Genomic DNA, 20,223 nt, shown 5'->3' with positions numbered 1-20,223 from the left:
ACGGTCTCACCCTGCACAGGCACCATATCGCGACAGCTGCTGTGGTTGAGGATGAGTGGCATCAGGGCAGCACCTGGGTGTGGCCCCCTGCCTGTTCCTCCTGGTGGAACACGTCTCCCATGGGGGTCCCACAACCTGTTCCTCCTGGTGGAACTTGTCTACCACGGGGGGGGCCCCACCTGTTCCTCCTGGTGGAGGCTGTCTCCCACAGGGAGGCCTCCCGCCTGTTCCTCCTGGTGGAACCCGTTTCCCACAGGGCAGGGGGGCCCACCTGTTCCTCCTGGTGGAGCTGTCTCCCATGGGGTGGCCCCCTGTTCCTCCCAAGTGCCTGGGGCTGTATCATCTGTGCCAGCCACCATCATCCTGCAGCTGGGGTCCAGTGTCCTCACAGAGCTCTAGAGTCTCTGGGCTGCTTAGGGAGTGTGGGGAGAGCCGGGAGTGGTCAGAACAGAAGAGCTGGCTGGGTGGGAGTCAGGAGCCCTGCACGGAGGCGTAGAAGGGGAGCAGGAGCTGCCAGGTAGCCTAGGGATGTGGTTCTCAACTGGGGATAATTTTGCCTCCCAGAGACAATGTCGGGGGACACCTTTGGTTGTTACAACTGGCATGGGGGGATGTGTTGTTACTGGCATGGAGTGGGTGAGGACAGGAATACTGCTAAACATCTCACACTGGACAGGACAGTGCCCCATGGCAAATAATCATCTGGCCTTAAATGTCATTAGCGACAAGGTGGGAGGCCCTGGCCAGGGTGAACACTGATCACCTGAAGGGCCTTGGCGTGTGTGGAGGGGTGAACGTAGCAGGGACATATGGGACCAATTGACCAGACCGTGTGAGGGTCTCTCAGAAGATGTCAGCTGGACAGAGAACATCCAGGGCTCATCACCACCCATTCCTTCTCAGGCCTTAGTACCACATCGAATTTAGAAGCAAACCCAGGGAGAATTGAGAGGATGGGGACCCATCTGGAAGTTTCTACTATCCAGTGAAAAGGGGGCTTGCAACAGAAATTAAGTTAAACAAAAGTTCAGTTCAGTTGTGGATCTGAGAAACAGATCTGTCATTGCAGTTAGCCCTGGTGAACTATGTGCGTCACCCAGCGTAATCTCATGGACTAAGTTGGAGTATTTTCCTCTTTTCGTTTGGGGGTTAACTGAGGCTCAGAGAAGAGAAATAATGTGCCCAGGGTCTCAGCTGTTTAGCAGTGAAGCCGGGATTTGAACCCAGCTTTGTCTGAGTGCAGGGGCAGTGCCCCCTTGCAGGTGTTTCCAGGCACAGATGAACTTGTGAAGGGCCTTTGACGGAAGTGCCGGCCTCAACCTCTGAGCCTGAGCGAATCCAGGCCCATCCCTGGGGCCAGGCAGCCAGGCCCATTCACAGCTCATGGTCCTAGCTTGAACACTCTCCAGGGGGAAGTCACAGGGCAGCAGCAGTTTCCTAAACTCATCCTTTGCCTTGTTTCTGAGCCTGGCCCTTATCTCCTCCAAGGAGACACGAAAGTGCAGCCTTATCACCAGGTATTGGTGCCTTCCCTTGCCTGAGACTTGGGCGTTTCTGGGGATGAGGCTAGGCTGGGGGCAGTAGCCTCAGATCCACTTTCTGGCTTGGGCTTCTCCCACAAGGCCCTGAGACATCCTCATACCCATCCCTGGAGCCAAATGGGCACTGTGACATGGCCCTGCAAAGAGGCAGCTGCCCCCGCTGCAGTGGGAGATAAGAGGCTCCTGAGGCCTGGCTGGCCACATGTCCTTCAAGTTCCGTGGTGATGATGGCCCAAACCTCTACTCCCTCTCTTGACCTGGCCAGCTAGGGCCCCCCTACCCTTTAGCCAGGGTCCTCATCAGCTGCACCATGCCCTGTCGACACCTCTCTTCCACTGTCCATCCTCCACCCTCACCAGGTCCATCATTTGCCCACACTTAATTCTGTAAGCCACGTGGTGATGCTTCCAAAGAGCCTCCTGGTAGCTGGGATCAAAGTGCCCCAGGGCGGGCAGCATTGCAGCGAGACACAGGAACAACCTCCCGGGCAGTATGCGCGGGAGCTCGGCACTTGCTGGGGCCCTCAGCAAGTCATTTCAGTACCAGCTGCAGCAGGTGGTCTTGGCTCGAGTCACCTGCTGCAGCTGGAAGGAGCCATCACTGCCCCTCTTGGCTCTGTCCTCAGGCTTTGCAGCCATCACGCAGCACGCCAGGGCATCTGCCTGACACCCAGTTCCAGAAAGTCTGGTTTTTTTTCCCAAAGCCAGAGACTGTGTGCTTCATCTAGGAGGTGGGTAAAATGCCTTAGGGTAGGGGTGGGTGGGTCAAGAGGCTTGTAGGAGAATGAAAGTGAGGGCAGGGTTGCCACTGCTCACAGCTTCCTGCACAGCCCTGCCTTCCATGAACAACGGCCAGGTGGGTGACCTGCTCCAGGTCCCTGGGAGGGCTGGCCGGGGTGGGGCGAGGTGACTGGCCCCTGGTCTTGCAGCCAGAGCCTAAGGCGCCTGGGGACGCTGACCACTTGCAGCCCGGAGAGAGCACAGCTGTCCTCTGCTTGGGGGTTTGTGACACAAGGCAACGGGAGTGGCTGAATATGTAACAGCAAAGGAGACCACAGCCATGGAGTCAGGGTCAGGGCACCGTGGTCCTCATTCCAATCAATGCCACTGACAAGCAGCGTGACCTTGGGCAAATCACTCTACCTCTCTGAGCCTCAGTTTCCTTTCCTGCAAAGTGTCGATAATAAAAATATAGTTCCTACCTGGAAGGTTGTTTCTGTGCATAAATGTTATCAGCTGTCAAAATAATAAAATTCGTGGTGAGATCTCATCTCTGCAAAAATAAAGTAAAAAAATTAGCCAGGTGTGGTGGCATGTGCCTGTAGTCCCAGCAACTTGGCAAGCTGAGGTGGGAGGATTGCTTGAGCCCAGGAGGTCGAGGCTGCGGTGTGCTGTGATTGCACCACTGCACTCCAGCCTGGATGACAGAGCAAGACTCTATCTCAAAAAATTAAAAAATAATAAAATGAACAGTAATGCATTGCTGTCTGCATTGGTTTGCTCTTATGACCCCTCTGACTTCCTCCGTGCTTGGCTCAGCAATTCCATTCCAGCAGTGTTTCCTGCATGAGGAGCACCTGCTGTGAGAGCCACAGTCACCCTCAAGCCTGGGTGAGCCTGGGTCAGGGCTGAGCTGAGCACAGCCTCCGCCTTGGGCTGGGAATTGAGCTCTTCCAGACAGGACAAGAAGGCCTCTGAGCACGGAGAGCCACCAGCATCACCTCACGTGGGTTTGGGGACTTTGCAGACCCCTTTTTGGGGGGCGGTCCTTGGACTCCTCTGCAGGTTACAAACTTCCCACACACTCATCTGGCCAGACTTTTCCATCGGCTGGCCCTTTGGTGTTTGATTCTTCTTTTAGGACACAGGTGGTGCTGGGGGTTCATGAAGCACCATTGCCAGCCTAAAGGGAACCTCTCCTTTCTTCACGCCTTCCAGTCTGGCACTGTATGCAGACCGTGGTCAGTAGGGACTGACTCAGGGGATCAGTCCAAAATGGTTTTATTTTTATTTTTAAATAAAAATAAATGAGAAGCTCTGGCTGAAATGCCGTTTTTCTCTTCTTGTTCTTTGCCTTCTCTTTTCCCCATCCTTCCAGGCTGCTCCATCCCAGTTCAAGTGAATCAGAATCTCTGGAGGATGGGACCAGGTCTGGTTGGTGTTTTTTTTGTTTGTTTTTGTTTTTGTTGTTTGTTTGTTTGTTTGTTTTTAGGTATCCTGGGTAATTTTTTTTTCTGGTTGTAAATATGAAGACTTTTTAAAAATATTATTTTGCTTTAAGTTCCGGGACACATGTGCAGAACGTGCAGGTTTGTTACACAGGTAAACATGTGCCATGGTGGTTTGCTGCACTTATCAACCCGTCACCTAGGTATTAAGCCCTGCATGCATTAGCTATTTGTCCTAATGCTTTCCCTCCCCTCACCCCACCCCCCAACAGGCCCAGGTATGTGTTGTTCCCCTCCCTGTATCTATGTGTTCTCATTGTTCAGCTCCTACTTATGAGTGAGAACATGCAGTGTTTGGTTTTCTGTTCCTGTGTTAGTTTGTTGAGGATGATGGCTTCCAGCTCCATCCATGTCCCTGCAAAGGACATGATCTCATTCCTTTTTATGGCTGTATAGTATTGCATGGTGTCTATGTACCACATTTTCTTTATCCAGTCTATTATTGATATATCCCTGGTAATTATTATGGGCAGCCAGTGCTGAAAACCACTGCTTTGGGGAAATTGTTGTCATTAGGACCAGAAATCTCACAGAGGCCACAATGAAGGCGAACAGTAGTTAGCAACAGTGATACCACTAGGACATGGCACGGCTCTCTTTCCTTTCTCCTACTCTCTTCTACATTGGCTCCTACCTCAAGCCCTGACCTCAGAGTCACGGAATAGCTGCAGCAGCTCTATCCCTCATATCCCCTCAGCTTTGAGGCCTGGAAAGAGGGGGAGGTTCTCTCCTAGGATGTCCATTGGATGACCCACTGCATCTTACTGGTGCTTGCCTTTGCTGTCTCTGGTTGGCTTGCCACTGCTTTTTTCCATTTGACACGTAAGCTTTCTCCAGCAGGTGGACTGGTATGAATTCAATTTAACGGGGAGTGGCAATGGGGGATGTGTGAGGTCCTGTGAGAGTACTGAGTGGGGTTACTAGCGGGAGGAAGGGTCAGTGACAGCTAAAGGGAAGCCCAGTGGAGGAGCTAGGATGTATAACAGCTGGGGGTGAGAACTGGAAAGACTCAGGAGCCACACAGATCCCGTGGCCATCAGCAGAGCCTGGGGAGGGAATACATGTACAAGTTAAAAATTACGTAGTGTCCTGCAAGGGTTATAATGTAAAATCTGCAAGGCAATGTCCCCCACTCCCCAATCCTGCTGCTCAATGTTCAGCACTTTTCTGGAAATGTCTTCTGGTTTCTGCTTACATATACCAATGTTGATGCTGTTCTTCCTTGAATTTTCTGTTGTAGGCATTGTCTGATGACTTCCTATTCTGAAAGATGGGGATTTCACATTCTTGTACCTCTCCACCCCAGTAGGTAGAATAATGGCTTCCCAAATACATCCATGCCCAGACCCCCAAGACCTGTGAATATGTTACCTTATGTGGCAAAAGAGACTCTGCAGATGTGATTAAAATGAAGGACCTTGAAAGGAGAGAGTAGCCTGGATTATCCAGGTGGGCCCAATCTAATCACATGAGTCCTTGAAAGCAAAAGGCAGATGAGGGAGCCAGAGATGCCACAAAGAAGAGGAAGGAAAGAGTCTAAGTGTGAGAGGGACTCCACCCACTGTTGATGACTCTGAGGATGGAAGAAGGGGCTGTGAGTCAAGGACTGCAGGTGGCTTCCAGGAGTTGGAAACGGCCCCCAGCCAAGAGCCCACAAGGGGATATGACTGCAGTCAGTCCTACCCCTCCCTGCAAGGAACTAAATTCTGCCAATTCTGTGAATGAGCAAGCAAGTAGATCCATCTGCCCCAGGGCCTCCAGAAACGAACCCAGCCCTGCCGGCACCTCCATTTTAGCCCAGGGAGACCCTTGTCTGACTTCTGATCTGTAAGTGTAAGATTACAAATTTGTGTTAAGTCATCAAGTTTGTGCTAATTTGTGTTTTTTTTTTGAGACGGAGTCTCGCACTCTCGCCCAGCTGGAGTGCAGTGGCGCTATCTCGGCTCACTGCAAGCTCCAACTCCCGGGTTCACGCCATTCTCCTGCTTCAGCCTCCCAAGTAGCTGGGACTACAGGTGCCCGCCACCACGCCAGCTAATTTTTTTTTTTTTTTGTATTTTTAGTAGAGACGGGGTTTCACAGTGTTAGCCAGGATGGTCTTGATCTCCTGACCTCATGATCTGCCCGCCTCGGCCTCCCAAAGTGCTGGGATTACAGGCGTGAGCCACCATGCTCAGCTGAGTTTGTGCTAATTTGTTATAGCAGACAAATTACCTGGGGTATACCTCCCACTGTGACATACATACTTTCCCTGTGCCCTCTCCTTTTGATATATTTATAACTTTAAATCAAATTTCAATGTTTACATTATAAGGTTAAACAAATATTGTTCCCAACTGATGCATGTAGTATATGTACTATGGTTACATTTCTTTTTTATACCTTTTTTTCCCCCTTGGGGTTGATAATTGCCTTTTTGTTTGCTTCATCTTCTGGGTACTTATGAATTCAGCCCTAAGTGTTTGGTCAGACTCTATCCATCAGGTGCTTAGTTGCAAAAAAAAAAAAAAAGAAAAAAAAATGCACTCTAGCTAGAAGGAAAATTAATTACAGAATGTTCACTAGCTCCAGAATCCCCAGGAGGAAGGAGAGGCAGCCTTGGAGACTGCACAACAAAGGACAGTCCTCAGACTGAACTACTGGCTGTCCGGGAGATGAATACTGCCACCCATGCTGTCCCTGAAGGTTAGATGCCTCCCCCTCTAACTTTTCTTGAAAATGGCTTCCCATTGATACTTGCTTCTTTACATTGTTTTATCCACAAATGAAATCTCACGTGGATGCAACTGATTGCTGGAGCTAAGGTCACATGTTCACACCTAGCTGCAAGGGAGGCTGGGAAACTTCAGTTTCATCTGGATTAGTTGTTCTGCAGGTCTGCTGCACAGAAGTCATCTGGGATCTCCCTGCATCTCTCTGGATATTTTCTTTGCTTCTATCCTGGGCTGGACCCTTTTCCTGGGTTCCATGTCTTCCTCTTCTTCATTTTGGTGTAACATCTCCTCCAATAACATTCTGAGACTGGGATAAGAGATAACATTTTGGATTTTTCAAGTCTGAAAATGTCCATACTATTCTTACAAGTAATTGATAATGCAATTTAGCTAGATACAAGGTTCTACATGGGAAATGCTTTTTCTTCAGAAATTTGAACTGTTCTATTGTCTTTTGGCTTCTAATGGGGAGAGACTCAATGCCCTTACAATCTCGGTCCTTTGCATGTAGATATTTCCCCTCTTTCCTTGTGGGAAGTTTGTAGAATTTTGTCTCAGTCTGAAATGTAATCATCACATGCCTTCATGTAGATGTGCTTTCATCCATTATGCTGGTACCTGGTAAGCCTTTTCAATCGGAAGCTCAAGGCCTTCGTCTTGAATTATTTCTTTGATGTTTTCTTCCTCTGTTTTTTCTGTTCTCTCTTTCTGGGGTGCCTATTATTTTCATGCTGGACTTCTTGAAGTTGTCCCCTCATTTTCTCTATTTTTCTTTACCTTTTGCTCTGCTAATCTTTAACTTCTAAGACTTCTATTGAGTTTATTTCTGCTATCTTAAAGTTATTTTTGATTCACTAAATGTTTCTTTTTTTAAAAAACAGTGTCTTGTTTAGATTTCCTGGAGTTAATATTTTTGCTATTCTCTTTGAAAATCTAAAACTGAAAAATTAGTGGTTCCTCCTCCTCCAAAGATTTTCCCTCCCTGCAGTTTGTTTTCTTCAAGTTGTTTTTATATACTTGATTTCTTTTTTTGTCTGTCTTTCAGGTACAAAGTTTTACTTTGCTATCCTGGCAACCCTTGCCTATCCAGTCATATTTAAAATTATGTACTAAGATGCTGACTGGGCACTCTGATTGCAGGAGTGGGCTTATCAGGTGCAGGCCTCACTGGATGGCAGTGATGTTCAATTTTTGCTGCATGTTGGAATCACCTGGGGAGCTTCTATTTTTTAGGAGAGGGAGCTTTTCAAATCAGGATGTCTGGGCCCTCCCCAGATTAATTAAATCAGAATCTCTGGAGGGTGGGGCTCTGGGATTGGTAGTTTTTAAAGCTCCCCAGGTGGTTCTAATTGCAGTCAGTTGAGAACGTTGCTCCAGGGTGATTGAGTTCAGTTGTTTTGAGAAACAACCATAACAGCAGAAACATAAGTAGATTCTGGAAACTTGAAGTCGTACCTGTCAAGTGTGGTATACTGACTCCCACCCTCTAAAATAGAAAATGTGGGAAATAATACAGAGTAGGTGTAAGAAATTGTGTTTTCTCTGACAGGAGTTAATTCCAAGTTAAAAGAAAAGCAGATAAAACTTTTTTTTTTTTTGTCTTCACCTTTATCATTCATCCTTAGAAGACAAAAAACAAATGTCAGCACCCACAGCTCTTTTCTCTTGAGTTGGTCATATTCCCCTGTGAAGAATTTTCCAGTCTCCTCATTCCTTGGCCAGCATTCTGAGATCTGAGTGGGGGAAGGAGACTGTGGGTCTTGATATCCAATATGTAAGCTTTAATTTGATTTCCTGTTTTCAGTGCAGTTCCTCCCTCCCCACGGGTCCCTGGTGTCCCCCATTGCAGAGACAGCTGTGCTACTTTCTCTAGAGAATCAGGGTCCAGTCTCCCGCTGGGGCAGGAGGTGCGTTTGGGCAACCATGAGGAGTGGGAGAAGTAATTGGGGTCTGCCTGCTTGCACAGACTTTCAGCTACTCTTCCTGCTTTCAACCTCACTTTTACCCCTGCCACCAGGGGCAGCCGGCACTGCCCATCTCTCCATCATGGTGGGATTTCTTGGTGTAAATCAAGCTGAGTCTCAGCTTCCCCACTCAGCTGTCTTGGTTCATCAGTTACGAGATTCCAGAAAGTTGTTCCTGCTGTTTCTCATCCTTTTTCTTCTCATGTGTTTATTCCTTTAAAACATCCCTTTATTGTTTTAATGGGACTCAAGGAGGAATCGCAGGTGGATGTGTTTCGGCCGTTATCTTTCATCACGCGTTCACCATTACCATATAAAGAATTTGTCCTATCACTTTGTGTGGACGTGAGTTATTTTAATTTTGGGAAAAGGCTCTTTAACAATTGCAAAGTTAACTGTTCAGATATAATTTATTTTCTGTGAGGCACAGGTTTCACTGTGAACCTTCCAGGTCATGGCTGATGTCTGAAGACTGTATTGAACATTGATGGGACACACTTTTTTTTTTTTTTTTAAGTTCTGGGATACATGTGCTGAATGTGCAAGTTTGTTACATGGTATATGTATGCCATGGTGGTTTGCTGTGCCCATTAACTCATCATCTAGGATTTAAGCTGCATATGCATTAGGTATTCAGATGGGACACACTTTCTAAGAACCAACTTGGTTCTTGTTTAGCTCAGACATGTAATGGAATGTATCAGAGACGCCGCTGAGTGGTGAGCTTGGGGATTTCTGTCACACTTCTTCCTCAGTGTTGGTTTCAAGTCACAATGGCTGCTGCTGTGTGTTTTACAGACTTTTTTTTTTTTTGTCCCCCAGGAGAGCTAGAGTTATTTGGTTTTGTTTGGACGTAAACATTTCTTCCTCTATTGACCAGTGCCAGGATTTATAAAGTTGGACTCTGAACCATGGACTCAGAAGTTTATTTAACTGAAATAAAAGAAGACAGAGTCTCCGGGCAGTGGATTTCCAGGGAGGTGTCTTGAAATAGGGATCCATGTGGTTCTATTTTTGACCAAGTGGTTTAGGCAGGAGGAGGGGTAACTGGAGGGGCCGGGGGTCCTTGGGGAAGCTGTTGCCCGTGTGGTTCCCTGGTCTGCCAGTCAAGGAGGGGTAGGCACAGCTGTGGCCAGATTGAAGACCAGGTTTCTTGAGTAAGACCCCAGACAGCAGGTGGGGAACGAGACACCCAGAAATCCGGACCCTTGGCAGGTGGCCAAGCACAGTGAACTTTTCATGAACCGTTTCAGTGTCTCATCTTCCCTAAGGTAGAGGCAACTCTGAGGAAGGGGAAGGAGGCCGTGTCACAAGAAAGAACCCAGACTTTGCTAGTTAAGAGGGCCCTCGTCTTACTAACTGGGCACATTTTTCCTGTAAAGTACGATCATGAAGTAGTATATGACAAACATTTTTAGGTTTTGTGGGCCTTAAGGTCTGTGTTGCATTTTCCTTTCTTTCCTTTCTCTTTCTCCCGTCTTCCTTTTCCTCCCTTTCCATAACATTTACCCCTCGCCCTCTCTCCTTTCATCAGAGAAAGGGTCTTGCTATGTTGCCCAGGCTGGTTTCAAACTCCTGGGCTCAAACAATCCTCCTGCCTCGGCTTCCCAAAGTGCTGGGATTACAGGTGTGAGCCACCGAGCGCGGCCTTTTCTTTTTGTTTTATACAACCCTTTAAAACCATTCTTGGCTTGCTGGCCATATGAAGAGGCTGCAGGCTGGATATGGCCTGAGGGCTGCAGTTAGCCAATCCCTGCGCCATACCGCCCGGTTTATTTCCCTCCTAGAGCCTCTCACTGTCTGAAGTCTTACTCTGTTTATTTTCTGTTTCCTCTGCCATAATGTGAACTCCCTAAGGGCTGAGGATTGGGCTGCTTTATTCTCTGCTGTGTCCTTAGGCCTATGGCAGTGCGGGGCAGAGAGCGGCCACTCGAATATTGGCTGAATGAGTGGATATGTTATTAGTTCTAGATGAAAATCTCTGGTAGCTCATCTGTGAAACAGGAGACCTTGAAGAAGTCATATTCTGAGATTTTTTTTTTTTTTTTTTTTTTTTTGAGACAGTCTCACTCTGTCACCAGGCTGGAGGGCAGTGGTGCCATCTCAGTTCACTGCAACCTCTACCTCCTGGGTTCCAGTGATTCCCTTGCCTCAGCCTCCCGAGTAGCTGGGATTACAGGCACCCGCCACCACACCTGGCTAACTTTTGTATTTGTAGTAGAGACGGGGTTTCGCCATGTTGGCCAAGCCGGTCTTAAACTCCTGACCTTAAGGGATCTGCCCACCTCAGCCTCCTAAAGTCCTGGGATTATAGGCGTGAGCCACCACACCCAGCCTCATGTGCTGAGATTCTAATTCCCAGAGCAATGTGGGGATTTGGTTCTTCTATAGTTGTGTGTGGATTTCTTAGACCTCCCGGAGGGCTCCTGTGAGCAGGGGAGAGGAAAAGCAAACAGCCCAGGAGCTTGGGCTGCCCCTCACTCCTTGCCCCTTCTTTCCACAGCCTCAGGCCCATTCTGCCCACGTGCAAAGAGGGATTTTTCTGTAAAAATGGGTCTCACCCTGTCAATCTTCCGTTGATAACTTGCTGCCCCAGCAGCTGTGCAAACACACATGATAGTCCAATTATTTAAAATCAGGTACAAGCACAGGCACTGGCCAATCAAGGCAGGTGGTGGCTATAAGGCCTCTCCACCAACTTCTCCAGCCTTGGCCCAGGCTCTCCCCTGCACCTGGGCTTTTGCCACGACAAATGTTTCCACCTTCTTTGAATATCCCATGTCTCTCTTTGTTGATGCCCTTTCTTCCACCTGGAATGGACTTCCCCAAGGTTTTTTTTTTTCTTTTGCCTGGCAAACTCCTATGCATCCTTTGAAGCCCAGCTCAACTGTCAGCTCCTCTGTCCCCCAGGCACTTAGCTGCTCCCTTATCTGCACTCCCATAGCACTTCAACCCTTCTTGGCCATATGCTTCTGTGGGATTATGGTCACTGATTTGGGTTTGTCTCTCCTCTGAATTTGGTCCTCAATGTCTGGCTCCTAAATGTACTCTATAAATGTTTATACAATGATAGGGATGTAGATCAAAAGAATGACAATCACATGGTAGATTTCAAGGACCAAGCGTCTGGGCTCAATCGGACACCTCCCTCCTGGGTTTTCGCATTTGGCTTCATTGCAGTTGCAAGTGGGCAGTTTTTTGAGATTCTCATGAGTTGAGAGAATTAGATGGCAGAACCGGGCAGCTAGTCCTTTAAGAACTGGCACCTGTTCTGCCAGTGCCCCAGGCTCACTGCAGCCATCTGGAGGAGGTGGAGCTGCGAGGCTGAGGGCAGGAGGAGGGACTCCAGATTTGAGTCCAAATCTGGACACCCCACTCGGAGGCAGGGGACTCGCTGGGGAGCCGCCTCACCGCTGTGGGCCTGGCCCCTCCTGTTCCCGCTGAAGTGCCCCACTCTGAGGTTCCCTCTGAGGTCCCTTCCAGAGCAATAGCCTTGGGGACTCTGCAAAACATGTTTGGTTATCAAATCAGATCCTTTCTTGGCTGATTAAAACCCAACACCCATTCCTTAAATGCCGCCTCCCCTGGAAGTCCCCTCCAGCTCCGAGTCAGATTCCCTCTCTGGAACCCCCAAGCTCCCAGCCACATTGTGCACAGGGCATGGCTGTGACCCAGAATAACAGCAGCTGTGCCCAGAGTAGGGCTGAGCATGGGCACAGCACGGAGGGTGCACCTGGCAACGCGTGCAGCTCGGTGCTCACAACAGCCTCCTCACCCCAGCGTACGGTGCGGCTCAGAGAGGGGAGGTGGCCAGCTGTCTGTGAGCTCCCGGGGCCACCCCTGAGGTCACCCACAAACAGTCCCTGCACGCACTGGCAGCTTCCTGTCTGTCTTCTGAGGGTGTCCTCTGGCTGAAGGAGTGTACTGGTCTCAGCAGTGGCCTGGTCTGAAGTGCCAAGTGCCAGGGAGTTGACACCCTGGTGCATCCCCTAAATCCCCAACCACTGAGGGCAGGAGGTGGTAGATAAAAGCCACTGTCCCACCTCAGTGGGACAGCTCGGGGGTGCTCCAGCCTTTCTCCAAAGGGTTCCCTGTGGGGTGAGCCAGCCATGGTGGAGGACGCTCATGGCTTCCTGCTGGTGGTTGCCCCACTTTCCCAGCTGTGCTTCCTGGGATCATGTCCCAGAGAAGCCACCTGCACCCACATCCTTGTGCCAGGCTTGACTTTTGGGGAACTCAAACTGAGACCCTTGTCTGAGAACCCACAAGTGCAAGGGGCGATTCGATTTGAGCCAAGTCAAGCTGATGCTTAGCCTCTCACATCTTGGTGGTGGCTGGGTCAGGAGAAGCTTGTCAGGTCTAGGTCAGAAGCCCCTGGTCAGCAGGGCCACCCCAGCACCGGACTTCAGGGTGGCCTGGGGGGCCTTTCAGTAGGTGTTTGCTGACTGAGGGTGTGTGCTTTCCAGGAAGCCAGAGGAGGCCTGAGGATACTTCCTGCCTCTGGCTTCAGGTCAGGCTGTTGGCAGAAGGGGGAGAGATAGGGGTGGGTGGTGGGGAGGGGGCTTGAGGGGGATGCTGTCCCTCGGCCTTGCCTCTGGGCACTCAGGCCAGGTTCCTCTTTCCCAGGCCCACCTTCGGCTCCACCTAGCATTTAGCGACTGGCCCTCAGGTTCCACGAACTTGGCCGGGAAATGGGGGGACTTCCGTGGAAGGTGTGACCAGCTCAACCTGCTTAGGAGGCACTGTGCAGATGGGAAGGGGATGTATATCCTGGTCCCTACCCCGAAGGGCAGAAACTGGCTTGACAAACCAGATAGGCATCCTTGGAACAATTGCAAACCACTCGAGGCGGAGGACGTTTCTGTTCTAAATTGAGGGACAGAGACTCTAAGTGTTGATGGCAGCTCAGGAAGGAGGCTGGAGTAGTCCAGGGAGAATTTCTCAAAGAAGTAAAGATTAGGCTCTGGCAGGAAACAGGGGACACCCAAGTAGGGTCTCTGAGGACAGACTGGAAACCTTTTGCAAAGGGGAGGTGGGACCACAAGAAAACCCACCCAGGATGGGGCAGGACCTCATCGCTAGCACAGGGAGTGAAGCTCCTATCGCTCTGGCCAGAAGGTGCAGGGACATCAGAGCTGGTATCGGAACTGGTATCGGAGCCTGGAGCTGCAGCAGAGTATCTCCTATTTTGAGCTGCTGGCCGGAAGGTGAGGAAGCAGCCCCTGCCAATCTGCAGCCCATCCAGGAGGGAGCAGATTCCCCAGACACCCTCTCCTCCTACACTCTGGCCTCTGGCTGGCACCTTCTACTGGATGAGCCCAACCAGGAACTGAGGCCTGGAGACATGTCAGCCCTGGGGCACAGAGCTGGGTAGGGTCATGGGGGACTCTGCAGAGAATACATAGGCAGTGGGGATCCTGGGGATCTGGCCTGGATTTTCCCATGGCAATGACTGGTACAGAGGGCAGCAGCCTGATATTGCAACCATATGACCTCCTGTTGAATCAGAAAGTGTGCCAGGCCCAGAACTCAGTGTGTGGCTTTATTTTCAACTGGCTGCCTTCCTTTCTCTAATTCGAAGGCAACCAAACAGCCCTGCATTTGGAATAATTGCTCTGTTCGTGCCGTTGCTCATGTTTCCCTGACCTTGAAAGAGCCATTTTCCAGGACCGTTGCTAATGGACCTTCACGCAATTGCAATAAAATATCCTGGTGCTTGGAGGAGAAAGGAGAAGCTGCCTCGAGTGATGCTTCACTTGCCCCAATGTCTTCCTATGAAATTGCTAACGTGACTCATTCCCAGCCTCCCTCCCCTGGCGCCTTGGCTCTTTTTGTTTTGGCCCCATCCAATGCTGCATTTATAAGTCCTTTGACATTTGTGCAAAACCCACCTTCCCCCATTGAGTAACATAATGGCCCACATCTGACCCTTGTTTTAATGTCTTTTCCAACCGAACACAAAATGCCAAGAACTGAGGGTGAATTGGCCCCGTCAATCTACGGAGTGGGAAGGATGCTGCCAGTGGATGCATCTGGAATGTTCAGTAAATTTTCGGAGACCTGAAAGATGCCTTTAGGAGGCTGGATCGCCGGGCTCTGAGATGTGTGCATTCCCTCCCTTTGCAGCACACAGCCCACCTCGGAGCTCTGCCTGTCCAGATGGCCTGATCCTCATGTCCCCACCTGGCCTGCTGACTCCCTCCTGGCTGAAGGGTTGAAATGAATCCTTGTACAGAATAAGCCTCTCCAACCCGACCTGGGAATGAGTAACAGCTTAGCTGGTGGCCTTTGCCCTGCGATGACAGCTCTGGACAGCTGCAGGAGGCTTCGTTGGGATGGGGGTGGCTCATTGTGGGGTGCCTGGCAGGAGTGTCTGAGCCAGGTCTTTAGAAGGTACGAGTACAGGACACAGTTCTTGTGTGGTCTGAGATCTGTCCTTAGGCAGAGAACTGTGTCCAGAGAGTCGGGCTGTGAAGTGGGGAGCCTCCTGTGAGGGCTGCAGCATTCCCGTGCAGATCCTAATTTCCAGTCTGGACTCTAGAAGACTTTGGTTCTCTTCCTGTCTCTGGCCTCTGCTGGGACCCTGGAGGAGTCTCCTTTCTCCTTCAGGTTTTTCATCAGCAATGCCAGGAGTTGGTAATGACATGAGTCCCTCCTGGCTCAGATAGCCCAGCATCACTGTCACCCTGGGATCCCTTTGCTGACATCCCGGTCCCAGACCAGTAACTGCAGCTCAGAGTACCTGAGGCTCCCCAGCTGTTTCCAAGGCTTCCCTGTGCCTCAATCCTCATGACCTTGTTATTCCCCAGAAATTCTGCAGCATGGCAGGCTGGGCTCCCCGCTCCCTGGGGGAGCCTTGTGCTGTGTCACTTCCTCAGACCCCACCTGAGCCTGTCCCCTTCTGGGGGACCAGAGTGTATACCTCACCTGAGCTAGCTTTCTGTTGCTGCTGTACGTTTTACCACAAACTTAGTGGCTTAGAACCCCACATTGTATTATCTTACAATTCTGGAGGGTCAGAAGTTTGACAGAAGTCTCACTGGCCTAAAACCAAGGTGCTGGCAGGTCTGACTCCTTCTGGAGGCTCTAGGGGTATATTAGTCTATTCTCATGCTGCTTATAAAGACATACCTGAGACTGGGTAGTTTATAAAGAAAAAGAGGTTTAATGGACTCGCAGTTCCATATGGCCGGGGAGGCCTCACAATTATGGTGGAAGGCAAAGGAAGAGCAAAGGGACATCTTACATGGCAACAGGCAAGAGAACTTTTGCGGGGGAATTCCCATTTATAAAACCATCAGATCTTGTGAGACTTATTCACTACCATGAGAATAGCACGTGAAAGGCCCACCCCCATGATTCAATTACCTCCCACCGGGCCCTTCCCACAACATGTGGGGATTATGGGAGCTACAATTCAAGATGAGATTTGGGTGGGGATATAGCCAATCCATATCAAGGGGAGAACCCACTTCCTTGCCTTTTCCAACTTCTAGAGGCTGCCTGCATTCCTTGGCTTATGGCCCCTTCCTCCATCTTTAAAGCCAGCTTTGGGTCTCTGTCACCCTTCTTGTATTGCATTTCTAACCCACTCTGCCACCTCCTCCACTTCTAAGGACTCATGGGTTAGGTTGGGCCCATCTGGATAATGCCACATAATCTCCTCATCTCAAAGCCTTAACTTTCTTCACATCTGCAAGTCCTGTGATCACATAAGGACACCTTTTCACAGGTTCTAGGGATTAGGCTGGGGATAGTTTTGCCGGGAGCATTCTTCTGCCTACTACCCCACCCAATCTGAGGCTTGGGGTTTGGGCAGGGCACCATGATAGTTTTCTTCTGGGGTCTCAGCTCAGGTGCTAGGAGGGCACCTCCTCTCTGGAACCCTCTGTGATTGCACCGGGCGGAGGCAACTGCCCTTCCTCTGGCAACCACCACCCCCAGCACACTTGTCATGCTTGTGTGACAGTGCCCATGGGTAGGTCTCCCCTGTTAATTGGGAACAGGTGGGTAGTGTCAGGCCTCTGAGCCCAAGCTAAGCCATCATATCCCCTGTGACCAGCATGTATACACCCAGATGGCCTGAAGCAACTGAAGATCCACAAAAGAAGTGAAAATAGCCTTAACTGATGACATTCCACCATTGTGATTTGTTTCTGCCCCACCCTAACTGATCAATGTAATTTGTAATCTCCCCCACCCTTAAGAGGGTTATTTGTAATTCTCCCCACCCTTGGGAATGTACTTTGTGAGATCCACCCCCTGCCCGCAAAACATTGCTCCAAACTCCACTGCCTATCCCCAAACCTATAAGAACTAATGATAATCCCACCACCCTTTGCTGACTCCTTTTTCGGACTCAGCCCGCCTGCACCCAGATGAAATAAACAGCCTTGTTGCTCACACAAAGCCTGTTTGGTGGTCTCTTCACACGGACACGTGAGACAGGTAGAGACCTTACATTCTTTCCCCGGGGTGCCCAGTGTCTGCGGGGTGGCAGATGAGCAAGAGGCTGACCTGGGGAACAAGCTCAGAAGCTGTGGGGGAACCGAGAGCTTCTGGGGGTTCAGTGGGAGCAGAGAGAACCTGCCCTAAGCACACCGACATGGACCCTTTTCATGGGTGCGTGGACTGTCTTGGCAACAGTGAAACACAGATCACAGTCCCCATTTCACAGAAGAAAAATCAGCAGCGCAGAGAAGTTAAGGGGCTGCCCAGGCTCCCGGGGGGAGTTTTGGAGCAGAATTCAGACTTGGGCTCTTTACTTGCCTCTCCCCTACTCTCCCCCGTTCTCACCCAGTTATTTTTTTTATTCCACAAATGGCCTGTTAGAGGTTGACCTGTGCTCCCATACCCCACCCCAAATTCACATGTTTTGGTCCTAATCCCCAGTACCTCAGAATGTGACTTTATTTGAAAACAGGATCATTGCAGATGTAATTAAGATGAGGGCATTCTGCATTAGGGTGAACCTCATAAAAAGGGGAAATCTGGACAGAGACGTACACAGGGAGAAGGCCACACGAAGATGAAGGCAGAAATGGGGTGAATGCCACACATTGCCAGTCCCCCGCAGATGCTAGGAGGGAAGCTTGGAAGGAATTCTCCCCATAGCCCTCAGAAGGAGCCAATCCTATTGTTACAGGAAAGGGGTCCCGATCCAGATCCCAAGAGAGGGTTCTTGGATCTCTTGCAAGAAAGAATTCAGGGCAAGTCTGTAATGTGAGAGTAAGTTTATTAGGAAAGTAAAGGATTAAAAGAATGGCTACTCCATAGACAGAGCAGCCTCAAGGGCTGCTGGTTGCCTATTTGTATGGTTATTTCTTGATGAGATGCTAAACAAGGGGTGGATTATTCAGGCCTTCCATTTTTAGACCATATACGGTAACTTTCTGATGTTGCCATGGCATCTGTAAACTGTCATGGCACTGGTGGGAGTACAGCAAGAATGACCAGAGGTCATCCTCTCGTGGCCATCTTGGTTTTGGTGGGTTCCGGCCAGCTTCTTTACTGCAACCTGTTTTATCAGCAAGGTCTTTATGACCTGTATCTTGTGCTGACCTTCGATTTCATTCTATGACTAAGAATGCCTAACCTCCTGGGAATGCAGCCCAGCAGGTCTCAGCCATATTTTACCCAGCTCCTATTCAAGATGGAGTTACTCTGGTTCAAACACCTCTGACGCTATGACACTCTGATTTTGGATTTCTCATCTTCTGAATGGAGACAATAAATTTCTGTCGCTTAAGCCGCATGGTTTGTGGTCCCTTTCTTACTGCATCGCTAGAAAACTGCAACGCTGCTCATAAGCCTAGTCCCAGGGGTTTCTAAAGCACACTGAGCTGGCCCCTCCTGTTCCTCCGGCCTCATCTCTGACTATCCCCTCCCTTCTGTGAGCTCCAGCCACACCTGCCTTCTACATAATCAGTTTTTAAACAGCTTTACTGGGGTGTGATAGACTTCAATAAACTGCACATAAAGTGTGTAATTTGAGTTTTGGCACATGTACACAACCATGCAACTGTCACTGCTGTCAAGATAATGAACAGATCAGTCCCCCAAGAGGTTCCCCATGCCCCTGTGCTCACTACTGTCCCACCTCCCACCCCAGGCAACTGTCAGATTAATTTGCATTTTCTAGACTTTTATATAAATGGAAACTTCCAGTAAGTACTGTTTTTGTTTTGTACAGTGGGCTTTTTCAGTTTCTTGGAACTACTCTCCTGCCCTGCATTCACAGGCTCCTGAGAGCCCTACAGGACCTGAGAACCGAGTGTGGCTTCCTGTCTGTCACCTTCCATTCGCCAGTGATCCTGTTGGGCCCCTGGAGCAGATGCCCTTGAACGCCAGCGTGAAGCAAGCATTGGGGTGGTAAGTGTCCTCGCACTTTGTAGGAATGAATCTCAGTGATGGATTAGAGGAGGAGCAGGGGGTCAGGTGGGGGCCGTGAGGCAGATGGGAGGGGACTTGTCTTAGGGTCTGTCAAGGCCAAGCAGAGGCAAGGTATAGGGCGGTGAATGAGGCAGGTGTTCGGTGAGCTCTTTCATCGCGGAATGGGACAGGAACAGCCTGTGTTGGGGGGTCAGAGGTCAGAGCGAGGGGGTGCTTGGGGGTCCAGGCTTCAGGAACCTCACTGGACATTTCTCACCTTTCTCCTCAGCATCCCCTCTCCTCTTCTGACAGGTGAGGCACAATTCCAAATCCTGGTGTTAATAAGGGGGGTTGGTGCCATTCATGAGTCAGCGAGTCATTTTATTTTTTTAAATAAATGAGATTAAAAAATTCTTTTGCAAAGTAGAACATTTCTTCTGTACAATTTATTGTAACCAGGGGGCATTTTAAAGGATAGGTGCTCAGAAGCTGAAGCACCAGAGTGTTTTCTAAACCAGAATAAGGCACACTTCCTCCCCATGGCTGCTGCTGACCTGAAAGCTACCAGTCTGGGGAGCCGAGGGCACACCAAGATCAAGGGGCTGGAGCTGTCGCTTAACAATCTGAGGCCATAGGTGATAAGTTCCCCCATCAGGTGCACTTCTCACTCAGGGTGGGGGTAATCGGCTCCAGATCCCGTTTTAAAGGGGTGCACCTGCTTAGGATAATTAAATATCCACCTGAAAAGTGCCCTACCAAGTTTTCCATGAATCTTCACGGGGAGGCCTCGTGAGAAATGCTGCAGGCGCAGGTGGCCCAGCTTGGGGATCTGCCAGGATGCTTTTTATGGGTGGAATCACCTGCATCCCTTCCAGATCCCCAAGGCTTGGAGAGAGGATGCCCCTTGCCACAGCTCCTTCTGCCAACTCCCAATGAGAAATGATGTCCCCACGGCTGGGGAAGAGATGGGTTTCACGTCCACCTCCTGTCATCTTGCTGAGGACCACACCCGGCCCCAAGAAGAGGCAGGTGGGGTACTTTTCCAAACCAGTCCGCTTCATGGTGGGGATAAAATAAAGACGCTCTAGGTTTCCCCTCGTGCTGTGTGTGTGTGTGCACATGTGTGTGTGCACGTGCGCGTGCGTGTTTCCATTTAGGGACTGGGTGAAACTCAAAGTGAACTTTCTTGGAATTTCAGTGGAATTTCTTGGCAGGGCCTTACCTTGGGAAGGAGGAGGCAACCCGGAGGCCTGGGGCCAGGGCTGGGAGGGCGGATGTTCCTGTGGTCCCACGGGCTGCTTCTCCCCTTTCCTGGAAGCCCCAAGCCTGCCTTTGTACTTAGCTGGACCTGCTCTGCAGGGCTGAATGTATCTTTTTGTAACTCTTGCTGAATTGCTGTAGGGCTT

At 50.0% G+C, this 20,223-nt stretch overlaps 1 long non-coding RNA gene and 1 pseudogene across 2 annotated transcripts in view; both read left to right on the top strand.

Moving 5' to 3' along the window:
- LOC134762083 (uncharacterized) overlaps nucleotides 1-20,223 on the top strand; it is a 250,069-nt gene that overhangs the window by 49,307 nt on the left and 180,539 nt on the right. The window contains exon 5 of one of the 2 annotated variants that reach the window (XR_010141632.1): nucleotides 14,573-16,848. The exons of the other annotated variant lie outside the window; for it this stretch is intronic. This is a non-coding gene — a long non-coding RNA (uncharacterized LOC134762083). Of the gene's footprint in view, nucleotides 1-14,572; nucleotides 16,849-20,223 lie in introns of those variants that run through there. 2 annotated transcript variants of the gene reach the window in all.
- LOC134762020 (L-lactate dehydrogenase A chain-like) overlaps nucleotides 17,895-20,223 on the top strand; it is a 31,336-nt pseudogene continuing 29,007 nt past the window's right edge.

This window comes from Pongo abelii, chromosome 8 (assembly GCF_028885655.2).
Source record: "Pongo abelii isolate AG06213 chromosome 8, NHGRI_mPonAbe1-v2.0_pri, whole genome shotgun sequence".
Classification (NCBI taxonomy): Eukaryota; Metazoa; Chordata; class Mammalia; order Primates; family Hominidae; genus Pongo; species Pongo abelii.
This window is presented reverse-complemented; position numbering and strand designations above follow the sequence as displayed.